Genomic DNA, 19,498 nt, shown 5'->3' with positions numbered 1-19,498 from the left:
CAATGCCACAAAGCTAATGACCAGAAAATTTTGTTTTTATTCATTGATTTGCTGTGCTTTTGCGCTTTTTTTCCCCCTTTAAACCTCCCAAAAAATTGAAGGAGAGTCATAAAACTTTTCCTAATTTTTTTTTTAGTGATTACAGACGACAATCACAAAAGGGTTTTAATACAAAAGGTTGCAATTAAGGTCTTTTGAAATTGAAATTGTGCTTTTACTGGTCAGACTACCCTAGTACAAGTAAAAGTAAATTCCCCGTAAAAAGTAAGTTACCCGTTGATCTTTATAACTTCTCTACGCGATTTCCGTTTGAATTCTATATTTATACTTCCCGGTAAGGTATTTTGAAAATACATATGCCATTTTCTGATTCTGATCTGGGTTGATAAATGGTCGCGTAAAAGTGTACCGTTTACCTTTGAGTACGTGAGTATTAGCTTTTTGTTGATACCATACTCCTCTTATGGATTGATGAAAAGCTCTTTAAGTACTGACTCCGTGTGACGTTTTTCCGATTTTGGGATCAAGTACAATTTGTATTTCTTTAAGGGGGGGGGGGGTTCGGGACACAAAAATCGTCAAACTTTGCAATTTATTTAATTTTATAATTTGTTTCGTTACAAGCATTTAATTAATATTATTTTTAGCTTTAAACTTTAAACACGTTTTTCTCCAGAATGCAATATTTCCCAATTTCTTGCATTCAAACTCTTGTCAAGAACTGATCAAGTTATGAAATTTGAAGCATATTTTGAACAGTTTACTTTTTTTTATTTGGCAAATTTGAAAAAATAAATAAATAAATAAATAAATAAACATTTACTGCAAAAAATGTGTGTGTGTTCTTTTAAAAAAGGTATCTTATAATTTTTCGAAATTTTTCTTCAAGTATTTTCTATTTTTTATTGAACTAATATTTTTTTTAATTGTCGAATAAAAATTAAAACTTAGATATTCGAGCATAATTTTTTGAAAAAAAATTGAAAAGAATATTTTGAGTTTTAGCGATTTAAAGTAACACCATTAAAAAATAAATTTAAAAAAAATGTTAGTATTTTCGTTCTGATTTTGCTTTTATATATATATATATATATATATATATATATGGTGAATCAGAGCAAAAAAAATCAAAACTGAAAAGTGTTTAATACATTTTTTTTTTTTCAAAATGTGTCCCGGACCCCTTTTAATATTAAATGCGCAGACTTTTTCCTCAGTGTACTCCTGTGGGACAATTCATGTCAGATTTTGATATAAATATCTTTGCAATCTCACTAGCTCTGGAGAATCTCAAGCAAAGGATCACTTGTTTCTCATAAGCAGTTGTTCAAGTCGATGGCAAAGCAGCCATCCAGGCTGTAGTTAAAAATCATGACGCAGATACTCAGATCATTTCAGAAATCTGACAAATCTTGAACTTTCTTTACAATTATAACAAACCAATCACTTTTTAATGGACCCCTTCACATGTTGGAGTCAGTGGAAACGAAAAGGCAGACTCACTTGCCAGGGAAGGAACACTTGAGCACACGAGCACAAACCAATTCCTCCACAGACACTTAATAAGCACATTTTTGAGAAAATAATGGACAATTTTAAATCTGATCAGGCAGCAGAATCATCAATTAAACCCTAGGCTAACCTCCAAGACACTTGGAAAATGTTTTGTCACAAGTCCCGTAAAAAGGCTGAGGAAAACTTTAGGCTAAAAACTGGCAATTATTGCATGGCAAAGCATATAATATTAGCATCTTTCCAATTAGAATATGCCAAATATGTAATCCAGGATTTTATGATTACTTAATATATTTTTTTATGTACCCAAAACTTGACAAAGAGTCCCAGAAACGTGGAGAGATAAGCAAACTATATACTGGAGCGATAAAGCTTGCATGAACTCTTTATAAAGTATAGTATTAGTATATACTCTTTATATTAATACTATATAGTATTAATATTTACTCTTTATAAAGTATACCTTTCTTGAACTCCTGTGTTATTGATTTTTTAATTCTTAAATTTTTTATCTTATGTTCTTCCGTTGTTGATTTGTAATAGTACTCATTTTAATTACATTTGTATTTTGTTATCTTAACTACTTTTATGCGGTACCCGAGTTGTCTTAATTGTATGGATTGATTATTGCAATAAAACCGAATGTAACAACAAATGTGAAACGCCTCCCCTAGAAAGTATACTACTATATGTATTTTTGAGGTACCCTGTTTACAAAACCTGTTATTGTTCATAACCAAAAAACGGCTACGCTGTAGATGACTCTAACCTTGCACCATCGCATTGTACTTACAGTAAGGGGAAAATTTTTCATTTATTCTTCGATGGTTTGGTCACATAAAATAATGAGAAGAGAGAGGATTATTTAATAAATTTTTATTGACTGGTTAATTCCCTTGGTGTTCATTTTATTTTTCCTTCCGTTTATTATTTATATATGGATTAGATTTTGTGCTGCGCTAATGCTGTTTAATCTTCTCAGAGACGAATAATGTATTTTTAAGCACGAGAGCGATGTTTTAATTCTTCTAGGAAATGTATCTTCATCCCAGAGATCAATACATAAATAATATAGAGACATAGATGTCATTTCGTTTTCGATGTTCATTGCCTCAACTTCGGCAAGTTCGGAACGAAAGGAAAAATAGAATTTGACCTGAAACGTTCGCAAGAACATACCGGGGAACTTTTAATTTTTCGAGGAACAATCGAAGTATCCTGGAACTCTATCTAATCCGATCGGGGTTTAAAGGGGGGTTCTGGAACTTTTGCTGCTCCCCAAAAGAACAAAGCCGGGGAAAAATAAAATTTTTCGAAAGCGCTAATCTGTGAAAATATGCCCCGACTTTGGACAAAAGTTTTGCACAAATCCCCTAGAAATATCTCCCTCGTCTTGTGCGTTATTTTCCGTTTGCGGGATGATCCCTGCCGGGGCAATTCCCAGAACGGGGAATACCCCTCCCTCCCGCCCCGCATCTCTTAATGAAAATCGGAAAGGTTCTCGAAAAATAATTAATAGCGCGAGCAGCCCCTTTTAATATTCATCAAAATGAACTTCCATTTTAAATGAGGGCAAACGATCGCAGCGCCGCCCCGGCGAGGCCCCGGGAATGAATAAGAAATGGCTGCTTTAATTCTGAAGGAAAACGTCTTCGATGATCGTGAGTGATACGATTTCTGTCAATATTGTCCCCTCCCACACCCCTCTCCCCCGCTCTTACATATTTGTGGAAAGGGTTGCCTCCGGCGTGTGTTCTTCCTGATTGGATAAATTCAGGAGAGAGGGGGGAATCGTGGAGACCGGATTCCGAAATGAACATTTTCCCGGATGGTTTCTTTTGCGCGAAGGAGTTGGAAACTTAAAATTCAATTGTTGCCGATGCTTTGTTGAGAAATGAGTTTCGTTTACATTTGTGAGCGTCGCAGGATTTTGTGATTTCGTCTGTAATTTAAATGAAATGTTTGCTGTGTTTTAGTCATTCCGTTGCAAAGTTCAATCAGTGATGGCAAGACGGTGCAGAAACAAGAGAATTCTACTGGAAACTCTTAATAATTTGAACTGATAATAAAAATTAAATAAACAAATAAAGTTTTTTGGTTGCAGACCTGTGTTTTTTTTTGATCAATTGATAAGTGTTAAACATTCTTGTTTGACAATAGAATATTCCAAATTAAAAATGAAACTTACATATCAGAAAAGAAGAGTATGTTAGATTTTATTTTCTACTTTAAGACTATTAATCTCGAAAATTTTCGATTTTTTGAAAAAAATATATTTTGTTCTCTACTCTTTCTTGATCAACAAACTTGATAAAACAAACCGCTTCGAAAATTTCCTGTAATTAAGAAAACTATGCTACAAGCCCTATCAGCTAATTTATTTAGTTTACCGCAGAAAATACCTTAAAAGCTGTTTAGCTCATAAGGTGTGTATGTGTGTGTGTGTGTATTTTGATATTCCTCCCGTATATAGTAACTCAAGAACGAAAAAATATTTTTACATGAAATTTTTATTGAACATGTATATATATTATACATTGTTTTATAAAGTGTACAATTTTTTACCTGAAAAGTTATGTGTTATAAAAAAGATGAAATGTTGAACTTTTTTGACTTTAATTTAAATTACTACATAACATTGAAATTGTTCTTTCGTGTAAAAAAATCGTGGTTCAATTTATTAAACTGACAGTTTGGATTATTTAGGTACTAAAAATATTCTGTCATGACTCTTATTTTTTCTGTAATCAGTGCGCAAGATAATTGACTCAATTTTTATCAAAAAATGGTTGTTCATATTTATTACTCTCTTAAATAAACACTTGCCAAAATTTGTGTTTAAAAATACGTGCAGCAAAAGAAAGTACATATATGTTTCTAGAAAAGAAGAATGAGTATTGCAAAGGTATTCTTTCAGAGTTACAGTGTATCGAATGGGGTTGTTTCCATCTAAGTACTACTTTTAGTCAATGAAGTTGATAGATTAAGCAAAAAAAAAAAAAACACATTGAGAGAGGAAAAGCTTTTATTTTCAAAACGTTTAATTTTTAATTAATTTTTTAAAATGTCTGATTTTTCAAATAAGTTGCGGTCTTTATGACGTCACAAGTAATGAACTTTAGCGCGTACTCCACTGGTGCGCTGAGTGCTGACGCTTGCTGTCTATCGCGTTTCCAGCTTCTGATAGTTCAGAAGCAAATTGAATATTGCACTTTACGTTTGCAATCAACCGTATCGTTGCCAATACATGTGAGTAAAGATGCTAATTAAATATTGCGTTCGGCGCTAATGGCAACACAGAATGGCATTTCATCACTTGTGATGTTGTGTGCAGAAGCGAAAAAAAAAATGAAATTGAATCTGCGCACCGATTAAAATTTTTTTTTAAATATTAAACTTTGTCAAATGATTTAAAAAATGGTCACATCCTATGTTTTTAAGCATGCTCTTTCAGAAAAAAAAAGTGCTTTTAAAATTTCGGAAACGACCCCATTCGTCACTTTTTTTCTCGTTTCTTCTAGGTTAAAGGATTTTTCCCTTTAGCCTGGAAACAGAGAAAAGTTTCACTCATTGCAATGTTTAAAACGCATCCTCTCCCCCCCCCCCCCCCTCTCCTCCACTCCTGCTGTCTGAACAAAGAGAGAAAAAGAGAGAATCGTCTAAACGATTCCGCCCGATTCGTTAAAGATTCAAAAACTGAATGCGAAATAATGCAGGCTTGAGCTTTTTATAGTAATTGCTCGGAACTGCCTCCGAAGCAACCGGTCGTTCCCCGGAGGGTGGAGAGAACGCACGGCATGTCTTGGAACGTCACGCGAACCTCGCGTGGTAACAGGTGGCTGAGAAGCTTCTTCTGGACATCAAATATTGAAAAGCACGGGGAATCAACGGCGATAAAAATGGAAAAAAAAAAGTTGCAGATAGTGCCTGGCAGGCGGTTTCAAATGGCTCTTCAAATTAGAGTTGTGCACTATTAAGAATGAGTCAGTTTTTCAAGCTATATTATGGGCGTTGGTGTAAATTTGCGTTCTGGGTCTTGTAACAACCTTTGGGGAGCTAAATGTTACATTTGTACGATATAATCTTATTGGACAGATGGGATACGTTTGCTGAATAAATGAACACTTCATCCCCATTCTGATGCGCAATGTTATTAAAGTCAGTCATAACCCTTTACACCTTTTGAATTTTTCTATTCTGCTTTTTTACAAACAATTCTACTATTTTGGCATCAGAAACGTACTCAAGGATATGGCAAGAGCATTGTTAACAGTAGAGGAAAAACTAAATCATCTGTGTTTAATAAACAATGGAGTCGTTTCCAAAATTTTAAAAGTATTTTCTTCTGAAAGAGCATGCTTAAAAGCATGGGATCTGACCATTTTTTAAATAATTTATTTAAGTTTAATATTTTTAAAAAAATTACTTAAGTCTCTGTGCTTTTATTGTTTACACTTCTGTCGTGTGACATCACAAATGATGAAATGCCATTCAAAGTTTTCATTCATAGAACAAAATATTTAATTCGCATCATTACTCACGTGTATTGGCAACGATATGGTTGATAGCAAGCGTAGAGCGCAATTTTACTTCGCTGCTTGATTATCATAACGTGGAACCGTGGTAGAAAGACGCGCCAAAATGTATCATTTGTGACGTCATAAAGACCACGCCTTGTTTGAAAAATCGGACAATTAAAAAAATCAATTAAAAAAACTATTGGGAAAATGAAAGTATTTTCTGGGTCCATTTAATTTTTTTTTTTGCTCATTCTATTCATTAAAATGACTAAAAGTAGTACTTTTGACTGAAGGAAACCACCCCATTGAGGTGAAGATATGTGCCTTATTATCAGTTATCATCTGTTAACTGCAAGATAGAGATCTTCTCGAATGCTGACCGAATGTTACAATTTAATTGTTTTGATTTCCGTTACATTTTAGAGAAATTCCATATTTCGTCAAATTTATTTTACTGAAGGAATTTCCGGGCTGGAGGACGCAAACCTATCAGTCCCGGTCATTCAATTCCCACCCACCTCTTATTTTTAGAATTAGTGTAAGATCCATAATTCTCCATCCTCTTTTTTTGCCTTTGACACTAAAAAAAAATGAAAAAACCTACGCTGTTTCATAAGAATACTCAGGAAAACACTTTAGTAATGTAAGTACAATTGGAAAATTGCACATCAGAAGAGAATAAAATTATAGCTGTGCAAGATACACTCAGTACTATATGTAAAATTTCTTAAAACGAAGCATAAATTGAGCAGAATGAACGTTAACAGAAACGTCAAGAGAGAGAGTGAGGGAGATTTTCATTGCTGTTGCTCCCGGTTCGAACTTAGCTTAACAGTAAGTACACTAAAAATTTCAGAAACCTTTTTGAGTTAACAAAAATGTTTTCGAAAAACTCAGAGCCCTCTTGTTAATGGCATGTTTCTGATCAGTTGCGAAACGTTTCCCTAATTTTCAAAGTTAAAAACTAAGTTACGTTGACAGAAAAAGGTTTCAAAAATATTCAAAAACGTTTCTGAAGATTAAGTGTACCATAGCTGCCTCATTTACTTAGAAACGTTTCCGATTTTGAAGATAAAATTCCATTGATCCAGGCATTTTTCGTAATAATGAAATTATCAACTTGTATTTGACAGTCTAACTATATTTAAATAAGTTCTTTACACAGCCAACTTTATGAAGCGAAGATTCAATAATTGTTTTTTCTATTGTGCCTTTTAATTCTCCACAAAATGTTCACAACTTCGTTAAAAACGAACAGCTGACATGTGGTACGTACAAAACCGAAATAGACCATAAGAATACATTTCTCTATGTACAAGCTTAGAACGTGCACGCGTCTGATATCAGCTGGTCTCTTCCCCCCAGATAGCTGGAAGCCCTTTGCTTCATATCAGAGGGGGGAGTGAGCAGATTGCTTCCCTCCTTTGTTCCTGGCCCCCTGCACGTGATACAGGCTAACGGTAAGATATTGTAGGGTGGATTGCAAAACCGTGAAGAGAGAGAAGTGTCGGAAGGAAAGATCCTCGTCGATTGAGGGGGTCGCATTTGCGGGGGTGATCGTCTAGCGGTCAGTGATTTGGGGTGTACTGGGAGGGGATCGATTCAGAATACACAGATAGAGAGAGTAAAGATGACTTCGCTTCACTGATTTAATTTACAAATTTCTGTGTCTTGGGTACGAATAATAGGGTAGGAATTGTTAAAGATTTGCCATTGCCTTCGAATTTAAACAATTTTACCAGCAATACAATTTGAAACATAAGACCATAGACATAGGTTCGTTTGATTCTAGAATTTTTTTTTTTTCGATGGATATGATTTTAAATGTTTAGTTATTTGTTTATTTATTTTGTTGTAAGTTTTACTTCCAAACATTCATAGTAAAACTTTTGTTTTCTGCTTCAACTATTATTTACAAAAGAGTTGTTATTCAGGGCATCAAAAAGTATTTATTGTTCAGGATATCAAAAAAGTAGGGTAGTTATATTAATAAAGATAATAATAATAAGCAGAGACGAAAATGAATGAAAACTATTGTGGTGATTCGATTTATAGCCAAAGTAAGCCATTATGTAATGAATTCATTTCAAACAAAGAATTATTTTATCTTTTTGGATATCTAGACATTTATTTCAGCAAGCAAGACTTGAAATATTCAAAGGATTTTTTTTTTTCATTTGAATTTGATTACATTTCGATACTTATCTCCTTTGAAAACAAATTGATATTTATACGGCTTTCTTAAAACTCATGATTGTTTAACTTTTACTTACGAGGTGTCACTATGGGCACTTTGGTCGAGAGAAACTTTAAAATTATTGCTACCCTTCAATGAAAATCGTACCTGATGTCTACCATCCAGCAGAGATACATATTAATAAATTGAGAAGGGGTTTTAAAAAAAAAATTATTTTACAAATTGTGTTTGAGTACGAAACAAAAACTTCGAAATATGTCTCAGAAACTTTTCAATAATTTGCAATCTCTTGCACATCAGTTGATTAGGGAAGTTTCGGCTATGAAAAAAGACTCTGTGCTGAACTTATTCGCGAGGTTCGACATAGATTGAATGAAGTAAAACTTGTGCGTTTCCCTGAGTCTGCAATAACCATTTCCTTCGTAAATTTTTCGTTAAGGGTAATTTTTATTTTTATTATTATTATTTTTTTAATTTTTTGATGTCCTTTTTTGTTTGATATCTTGCATTTATAATTTCCATTTAAATTTACTCTTAATTTCATTTATTTATTTATGCCAGAATTTTTTTTAATGAATGCAAAGAGGCTTACAATGCTTAGTACAACTCTGGTCATTTGCTTTTACAAACTAATCTAATTCTATGCTTAAATTTATGTAAACACCAATTTGGCTACTATGATGAATAATGAAATAGTCTTAACCTAGACTCGCTTTTGATGCTCTGAAACCACAATGATACTGAATGAATGTCTTTAAAGGTTTCGTCCCCACCCCCCTTTATCTCTATATATTAAAAAAAGTAACGTCAAAGAAATGGTGAAAGGAAGTCTTTAGCGGGCCTGGGTCCAGTACGCCCCATAGCACTTACAACCTTGAAATATTTTACAAAATTACTTCGAGCTCCAAGGGGTGTGCACCTGGGGCTTTTTATTTTAAGTTTCGAGTTAGTTTTTTTTTTTTTTTTTTTTGTGATTAAATTTTCAAGCAAAAATTTCACGTAAATTGCCTATTAAGGGATAAAAGCTTTCAAACATCCTTTAACATTCTATGTCGTTCAAAAGAGAATTTCTTTCTGCATCAGATAAAGTTTGTTCCAATTCTCTCACTTAATTAGAGCAGCAGATATAAGAGTTTCTATGTTAGCGAAAATTCCTAGGCTCAACTCAATTTAAGCCGGGAGCTAAGGAGCAAAATATGTTACTAGAGGCCATGAATTTGAAGCGCAACTATTAAAGTGTACGAAACTGCCATGTTTCCATATTCAGGAGCCAATTCCCAGCTACCTATCTATACTAATATTATAAAAAGAGAGAGCGGATTTTTGTGTATGTTTATATGTTCGAGGTAATCTCCGGAACCATTGCAAATTAGAAAAATTCTTTCAGTATATGAAAGGTGTATTCTTACGGAGTGACATAGGCTGTAAAATACGCATAAATATATTTATATTAATTTTTTAAACCAATAGTTTGTCTTCGCCACCAGTATATGTTTCGTACCGTTTATTGTTATACACGTAAAAACAAGCACCGATTGCCCGCACTTGCCATAACAAAATAGTCGAAAGTTCTCTTTGAACTGAATGCTGAGGGGTGGAAACGCATGAAAGAAATAAAGTTCACGATGTCAGAGTAAGAACCGCCAAAATTTTTGCTTATATTTCAGGCTGCAGAGGATAAGGTGTATAGCATTGTATTAGTTTTGGATATTGCAAACCATTTAAAGTCATACTGTTCATGCTTCAAAGTTTATTCAAACGAGTTATAACTGAGATTCGGCTCGGGCAAATTAGTTTCTGAATTGAAGTAGTGCAGACAGACGATATTAATAAGTGATTCTAAAAGTTGTAATTTTGCATGCATGTCTAGCTATCCCTTCAAGGTTTTCTTATTTATACTAAAATCGAAATAAAAAACATCTGCTAATGGATTCACTTTAGTACAATTAGTTTAGAAAATTATGAATTCAAAGAGTAATTGCACATAATTATCGTACATTCAAAGTTAAGAGTTAAAACAAGAACGGGCGTAGAACATTCGATAGAAAAGAACTTGACTAAGAAGAGGGAAAAAAACATTTTTGGAGACCTATTCTTCAAGATGACCGTTTTTAAGCATTTAAAATCGATACAATTAAACAATACAGCTTACAAATATTCTATCAGAAGGAAATTGCCGAAAGCAAAAAAAAAAAAAAAAAGTTGAGGTATATGAAAAAAGCAAGTTATAAAATAGCCAATTGGAAATTTGTCACTTAAGAATAAATTTAGAACACTTTCATGGTTCAACATTTTTCCGTAGTGTTTGGACAGTCAAAGGTCCTATCAACCTATCAAGTAGCAAGTAGAGAACTCGGTTTTATAGCGGACGACAAACCTCGGAAATTAACCTTTTTTGATACATGTCAATTTCTGACTCCCCTTTTAGGCACAGAGAATTGCTTATAACTATTTTAAGTTTTATATCAACTTTTAGATTATATAGCCTCATGACAAATATTTGCAAAAGATCTGTAACACAACATATTGCGAGGAGAGCGTCAGCAGAAATCCTAGGATTGTCACTCAATGTCAAACGATATAAACCGTAAAAGCAAAATTTGCCAATGTAGTGGAAACTCAATTGGGGGCTTTCGTTTGCCACTGCCTCAAAGAGTTACCAAAAATAATTCTATTAACACAAGTATGGTACAAGAAAACCAGGAACGCAAATAGATGCTTATCAGCATACCCCGTGAAAACTGGAAAAACAATAAATTCAATAATAGCCAAAAATCGATCAACTGGCTTTTGCCTTTTTTTTTTTCTAACGGAAGTACTGGGATTTTACTTAAAGGTGGAAAAACTGACCATTCCACATTTAAACCACTTTTAATATTTCCTCCAGAGAAAGATTCCGGATGTTCCACAAAAGAAAAAAAAAGGGGGGGGGGCAGTTGAGAGAACTTCTTCAATAGGGTGTCTCATAATGTATTACGAATGTTCGATGAGCCACCGTTCGGCTATAGAAGGAACAAAAAGGTTAAGAAGAAATTTTGAGAGGTGTCGCCTTCGTATTTAACGCATCAAACTCTTCCTGTGGTTCCCTGGAGGAACTCGTGCAGATATACTTCAAACCTGATTAAAGTCGTCTAATTTTAGCAGTCCTTCACAATCTCGGTATTTTAAGAACAACTATAAGAGCCAGAGTACAGGAGATGCTGGTAAGCATAACTACGTTTATTACAAATAAGTAACGGAATATACCTGGAAAAAGATATCTTATCAAAATAGATGAGGTGGGAAATTCTCTCTAAATAATTTGATCTTCAATGTTAATCCTGAAACCAAAGCTCTTTGTCAGAAAATTACACGTGGATGAGCGATTAAGAGAGAGGGCTTATAGGTTTTGCCAACGACGCTTTGCATCCCCCGCATGAATTCCTTATACAGTAGACACCGCTTAATGTGATCACTTTGGGACACATATAATTTGATAACAATAACCGATTGGTAACAATAGCCGAATAGAATCCAGGACGCACAAAATTATGTTTTCTCAATAAAGAGCATTTATTTTTACAACTGCAAATTAAAATTACAATGACTCAATTAAACGTAGTTTAAACTTAAAAATTAGCAGAACGGAATAGCTATTTTTTTTCCATCGACTAAACCATCCTTCCGATACTACAAAGCCTTTGCCCATTTTGAAAGCAAGAAAAAAAGTTTTTAAAGTGAAGTTTTTTCTGCATTAACGGACCGGTTACTCGCGCATCCTTTTCTCTGACATTTGTAAACCACAGTTTTAAAGCAGATTTGATTAAATTTTTATTTAGCTTCACTTTGATTTCAATCTCGTAACGATATTTTGCTCCTAACTTACAAAGCAATGGCTGAGAAAATTTTAGTTGTACTGCTTTGACTCATTATGGTTAAATTGTCAAAGTGTCTTAAATTTTTTGGTAAAAGTTAAATTGTTTAATCATTGCACTCTTTCTCTATGGCTAAAATGTTTGACCTTTTAGAGTGAAGTTTATAGTGTAACTGAACAGGGAGAAAAATTCTTCTGCTTTGCTGATATGACGGGAACTTATTTTCTCAGAAGCTACATGTCAGTGTTTTCCTTTGTATTTCTGTTGATTGAGGAATAAAAAAAGGGGGAAAATTCAAAGTTTATGAAAAAGTGATAACAATAAACGAAGACACAGATCACAATATCCGAGTTTTTTAACACGCGTTAATATCCAAGTGTTCCGGGACTTTGTGATTCTGATAATATTAAGCGAATGATAACATTAACCGTGATCACATTAAGCGGCGCCTACTGTACTTTGTTTCACACTAAGTTGGCACTGAAGGGAAAGCGAGGCGAGCCGAATAGCAGCCGTTGTCAAGGAAACCGAGGTTACTCTGCGTGAGGGCACGGGCCAGTCAGCGGCGCGATTTGCCGAATTTGGCGAGGGAAAAAAAAAAATTTAAAATACTAAGAACGAAACAACTAAGTTCCCTTTACTCCTCCGGACTTCTCTTCATGCTTTTAAAATAAGAGGTGATATCCAGATAATTTATTGCGCAACTTTAATTTGTCTGATCTTATGCAGTGGAATTGGACCTCAATTAAATTCACTACATAATAATATGATTTAGAATATTGTTATTACAGCTCCTGCAGCAGATCAGTTGACTCAGTTAATTTTTGGCATTCCCATGGTCCCTCTATATTTCTTTTTTCAGTTTTAAGTGATTTCAATTTCCAATAAAAATTTCTTATGCCATCACCATCATCAAATCTGAATTTCAAACGTACAATTATACGATACGTAGTACAACGTTACATAAGGGAAGATTGTATTGTTCAGTGGGAATTATGCGTTGATCTCTCTTGATCAGGAAATGAGGTAAATCAATTTTTTTCAAAACTCATAAAAACGAAACAAACCAACTGCTTATTATTAAATTTAAAATCAAAAATACCTGCACAATATTTATTCAAGATAGATAGTTTTATAGCCCGAACAAGGTCGGAACGGGCCACTAGTAGTTGTACAAGTTGGTACAAGTTAATTTGGAACCCGGGAGAAAATTCTCTTCAGACAGCTTTTTTTTTAAAAAAAATATCTCTGTGATGCATATTTCTATCAAGTTCTTTTTGTCTGCGGGCGGGAACAGGATTGTGTTATAATTATGAACTCTGCTTAAGTTCTACTTTTTACAGGAGGGAGGAGGGTATTTCCATTTCGTTCGAAACTGAGCTCAGAAAACTGTTTTTTAATCTGATTATTTCTAATCGACGATTTAAATCTTTGAGGATCAAATAAGATTGCGAAGCAATTTTTGGGGGTTGGTGAGTGCCAGCAAGCAGGGGACTAAGCCCCCTAATTTTGATTCATCATAACTCTAAAATTGAAATTTGTTTTTCGCAGCTGATGGCTTTGAAAAGGAAAAGAAAAGAAAGAAAAGAGAAGAAAACAAAACAAAAATCTCTTAAAAAAGAATTTTTCTATCAAATGAGCGTTATTTGTTGTTTTTAAACTGAAAAAAGTGCGACTTGAATTATTTATTTTCATTTATCTATTTTGCTTCTCGTATGATGCTTTTTGTAAAAAAAAATTGTCTTTAAATAATAGATAAATGACCTGCAGTACGTTACTAGATTTATTTATAAATTGTACGGCAAGCAGAAACGGATCTACATTCTCACGGCTGAAACTATGACGAGCTTTCAATGTTTCGGATAATTTATTTTAACTTTTTGTATCGAAATGACTGATTTGAGTTCCATTTTATTGTTTATACAATTCAGCCAATATGAAAGTGATAGTTATGCTGCAAATTTTCTGCTACCACAATATTCCGTCATTCACATTGCTGGTTTTTTTTTTGTTGCTGATAAAATGTTGTAAAAGTACTAAACCGAAAAGAATTGATGAATTACTTGATTGGTTTTGAATCACAATGATAAGGGTAATGCTAAATTTCATGCTCCAGTCAGAAATGTTAAAGTCAAAGTCAGAAATGTTAAGAAGAAAAATTTCGCTTTACTAACGAAATTATAAAGGGTTATCTCTAATTTTACAAACAAAAGCATACTACCCCAAAAATTACTTTTAACTTAGTATCTTTAAAAAAAATTCGGATGGTCTTAGCAGAAAAAGAAATTATTAGCGAAATTCACAGTACACACACAAAGTTATTTTTTTACGCTTCAAAATTTCTGGCATTTTCTTTTAAATATTTTTTTCAATGTTTAAAAATATTATTGTCATTGACAGTTCAATAGATAATTCCTAAACATACACAATGCTAGTAAATAAGTAAATAATACAAATAACTGAAAAAAAGGGAAAAAAAAAGAAAATCTAATGAAAAAGAAAAATAACGACAGAAAACAAAGAAAGATAGAAATCCTCTGAAAGCCCTTTAAAATATAAAGTATTTAAACAACTGTTTACAAATGAAATATCTTTTGAGTATTCAATGTTTGACAGAATTAATTTCTGCGAATTATTTGGCAACGAAAACATTTCCTGGTTTCTAAATACTTTCCGTAATCTTCCCTGCTACCTGGAAAAATAAGACGATTCTTCTTCAAAAGGTCCGTTCGACTACGTAAAGGAAGTTTATTTTTGCAGCTGATTTTGAGTAATTTTCTAAGAAACAAGTTTGGAGATGCCGCAATTGCGCTCACTGAATTGGCACTCCCAAAACATACACCGCCATGTGTTCTTGGTCACAGTGAAAAGAAAAAAAGCTAATAACAATTGGACATCTTAGTTCTTCAAGAATAAGATATGGGTAGGTTTCGAACGGTAGAGCATGTGCATACGTACGTAGAGAGTGAAAAGAAGAAAACGAAACAGAATTCAGTTATCCTTGAAAAGGGGACTCCACAATGGAAAGGAAATTTCCGAAATGGAAATGGCAACACGAGTGCAGATGTTTTTCAAGGACACGGGCTGCTTTTCTGTTATTGCTGCTACTACTTAAAAGTAGCCTTTTAGGTAGAAATAGGCATCGAACGTTTGGCATCCGAAGCAATTTTAGAGGTCAATACCCGGAAATTTTACCACTCTAAAAATAGCAAAATCGATTGAATGGTTAATCTGAACGCCAAGTTCGAATGTGACTTTTTTCATTCATCGATTGTTTTATCGGAACACGAAAGATGTTCTATACGATGAATGCTCCGAACAAATTTATAGATTAATTTTTCTGTGCATTTCTCTTGTGCTACTAAAAAAATATTTCTTCCACTTTCTTTTTCTTAATTGAATGGCTCGGGGGGAAAGAATGCGATACGCCATATTTCCAACTTATAAATATATTTGTAGAATTTTTCAAAGGTATTATACATTTTATATTTTGCAATACTAAAACCAGATCTGTTTTTCTCCAAATGACATAATCCATTGTTATGTTGATTTCAATTTTAGTTTATGAGCAAAAAAATTTTGATCGAAAAGTCTTTCTTTGTGGTTTGTCACATTTCTGCCCCGAGCCCTTCAATTGATCGTTTCAATCATGAAGCAGATAGAGCAGTGAGTTTGATTTGATTGATGTATTCTGTTTCGGTATGTACAGGACAGGGATTTGAAAATGAGAAGAAAGTTTTTCTCGTGTAAATGGCTGAGAAATCTAACTCTTAACATTGAAAATTACACTGCTGTTATTTTGTTTAGTTTTTCAAGCGATTGAACAGCCATTTTGATGAACTTGGAGACTTTTAATTCGTACTAAATTACAAAAATATTAAAATTTACATTCCCAGTTAAAACGAGCTTATGTGTGCCTCACATGACTTCCTTTTACTCCAATTTAATGTCATTTTCCTATTATTGGCAATTTTAATGTGATTCACTAGTTTACTCTCTAAATATCACCAACAGTGGCCAAATTGAAACCAGATTTAAAAAAAAAATCGCCAAATTTTTCGCTAAATTGGCGACAAAACTTGGCGACCAAAACACTGGCGATATATCGCCAACTGTCCGCCAAATTGTAACACCACTTGAGTTTACATCGAAATTAACATGATTTCCCCCCAAAAACGGGCAAAAGATCCCCTTAGAAACACCCGAATGCAACCAAAAGGGGAGGTGCACAACTAGACCCCACTAGTAGTCTACATACCAAATTTCAACTTTCTAGGACATACCATTCTTGAGTTATGCGACATACATACGCACATACGTACATACAGACGTCACGAGAAAACTCGTTGTAACTAACTCGGGAATCGGCAAAATGAATATTTCGCGTGTCTATACGTTCTTAGGCACTTACTTGTGGTCGAGTCGAAAAACGAGCTGATGTGTGCATCACATGACTTCCTTTTACTCCCAGTTTAATGTCATTTCCCCATTATTGGCAATTTTAATGTGATTCAATTGTTTACTCTCTAAATATCACCAACAGTGGGCAAATTGAAACCAAATTAAAAAAATATATAAATAAAATAAAAAAATTAATTTGAATTTTGTCATTTTGGATTCAAATTATGTTTTTCGCAATCACGAGTGTGTGTGTGTATGTAGGCGTGTGTGTTTGTGTGTGTTGGTTATGTGTGTTTGTGTGTAGGGGGTATGTGTATGTGTGTGTAGGCATGTGTGTTTGTGTGCAGGCATGAGTGTGTGGGTAGTTGTGTGTATGTTTGTAGGTGTGTGGGGAGGGGGGTATGTGTATGTGTGTAGGTATATGTGTTTGTGTCTGTGTGCAGGTATGAGTGTGTAGGTAGTTGTGTGCTTGTGAGTGTGTAGGTGTGTGTGTTTGTGTGTGTATGTGTTAGTGTGTAGGTGTAGTATGTGTGTGTGCGCATGTGTTTTTTTGTGTAGGTGTATATATGTATATGTGTGTGTGTAGGTGCGTGTACGTATGCGTGTAAGTGTAGGATATTGATGCAACCTGGAGACTGTTTTCGCTATAGGAGCAGCATCGTGAGGAGCCGGCCGACGGTGGTGCAGCAGAGGGTGCTGGTGGGAAAATAAAATGATAGGACGCTAAAACAGTCAAGTGAGAACAATAAGCAATCGTGATTGCTCAAAACAAATCGCCAAATTTGTCGCGAATTTGGTGACAAAACTTGGCGACCAAAAGACTGGCTATATATCGCAAAGTGTCCGACAAATTATAACACCACTTGAGTTTACATCGAAATTTTCAACTATCTAGGACATACCGTTTTTGAGTTAAGCGAGATGCATGCACACATACGCACTTACATACGGACGTCACGAGAAAATTCGTTGTAATTAACTTGGGGGTCGCCAAAAAGGATATTTCGGGTGTCTGTACGTTCCTAGACATATATCCACGTATGGTCGGGTCGAAAAAAACTCAACATTCAGTCGGGGGCGAGAAAAATGGAAATTAAGGCCGATTTTTGAGTGAAATTTTTTTTGCGACAATACTTCCTTTTTTGTAAAAGGAAGTAAAAAGATGTTATGTTAAATGCAATCGATTTTAAATAAGCGTTTAGCCATCTGAAGTATTTTGCAATTCAAAACCATAGAAAGGCAACCATTTACTTCAAGGGAACAGAGAACTAAGGTGGACGTTCACCTACAGGGTTGTCCAAATTAAAGTTCCCCAACTCAGAGGCCTGTGCAGGATGTTCTATGGGTCATAATGTGATGAAATTTTGGAAACATTCAATTCAGATCATGCGCTCGTGATTTATTTAAAAATAGTACCTGAAGTTGCCGATAGGTGGCGTTGCAGATCAACAAGACATTCTATAGATGTTCTATATATCTGCCGTGGTTCTCCACAACTTTTTCCATCCGTAAAGCAGTGTGTTCCGCAGCGGAACGCAATAAGTGCACATTAATACCACGCACATTCTGAATAATTGAGTCTTTCAGATCTGCCAAGGTTGCTGGATTTTCTCGGTACTTGATCTTTTAAAAATCCCCATAACCAAAAGTCACATGGGGTGAGATCAGGCGAGCGAGGAGGCCAAGCTGTTGGGAAACAGCGCCTGATCACACGTGCATCAGTGAAAGTTGCCCGTAGCACCTGTTGAACGCCCAGAAGAATGTGGGGAGGTGCACCATCCTGCATAAATATCGTGTCCTGGAGGTGGCCACGTTGTTGCAGTTCAAGAATCACAAACGTTGTCAACATGTCCTGATATCGTCTTCCTGTGACAGAGCAGGTTTCGAATCCTCTTGGAGTCACCTCTTCAAAAAAATAAGGCCCAATGATGAATGTTGCAGTGAAACCGCACCATACCGTAACCTTTGCAGGGTGCAAGGGCACTTGATGAATTGCTCGCGGGTTTTCACTTGCCCAAATGCTGCAGTTGTGCGCATTCACTTGGCCATTCAGGTGAAAATGGGCCTCATCCGTCCAAAGGATATTCCACGGCCAAGCAGCATCGACTTCCATTCTGGCAAGGAACTGCAGCGCAAATGTTTCCCGAACCACAAGGTCCCCGTACGACAGCTGATGAAGACTATAGATTTTGTAAGGAAAATAGCGTAGGATTCGACGCATCACACGCCAGACGGTCGTATAGGGCATATATCCACAGCACGAAAAACACGTGGCACACTGACAACACCATGTGGCGATTGTCTAGTGGTATCACGACCGCCAAAGCAACGTCTTCTACGCGTGCAGAATTCACAGCATGGCGTCCTCTACCTGGCAAAATTCCCAGTTGTCCAGATCTTTCGAACTTCCTCATCATCTCTCTTAAAGCGCGTGGTGACATCTGTCTTCGGCGCATGTTCTTCAGCCGACGGAATGCTCTTAAAGCAGCACATGAGTTCTCGTCATTCTGGTAAAAAAGTTTGACCAATAGAGATTTGTCTTTCAAAGTCACCATTGTGTACCAGCGAGGTTAAAAATAACTGCCTGTGCAACGCCTGTCTTCCACCTTCCACTTTTGTAGGGCTCATCTTTTGCATACGTTGCGCAGAAGCTTTATTACTGCAAATCACGTTGTTGAAAAATGCAAATTTCCCAATTACTTGTGTTGCAGCGCCATCTATCGGCCACTTTTAGTATTTTTTTTTTAAATAAATCACGAGCGCATGATCTGAAGTGTCTGTTTCCAAAATTTCATCACATTATGACCAATAGAACATCCCACCACATGTCTCTGAGTTGGGGAACTTTAATTTGGACAACCCTGTATTTTTCTTTTAATTCAAAAGGCGTTTGTCTCCGCTGATCGTGGAAGATATCTCCACTTGTACAAATCTATTTCGAACCGTTTTTTTACGTGCGGAGATTTTTGCAAGTGGAGGAAGAGGGATATCAGATACTTTGTCAAAATTTT

The sequence above is a fragment of the Uloborus diversus genome, chromosome 4 (assembly GCF_026930045.1).
Source record: "Uloborus diversus isolate 005 chromosome 4, Udiv.v.3.1, whole genome shotgun sequence".
Classification (NCBI taxonomy): Eukaryota; Metazoa; Arthropoda; class Arachnida; order Araneae; family Uloboridae; genus Uloborus; species Uloborus diversus.
The sequence above is the reverse complement of the archived record's forward strand: the minus strand, read 5'-3'. Positions refer to the sequence as shown.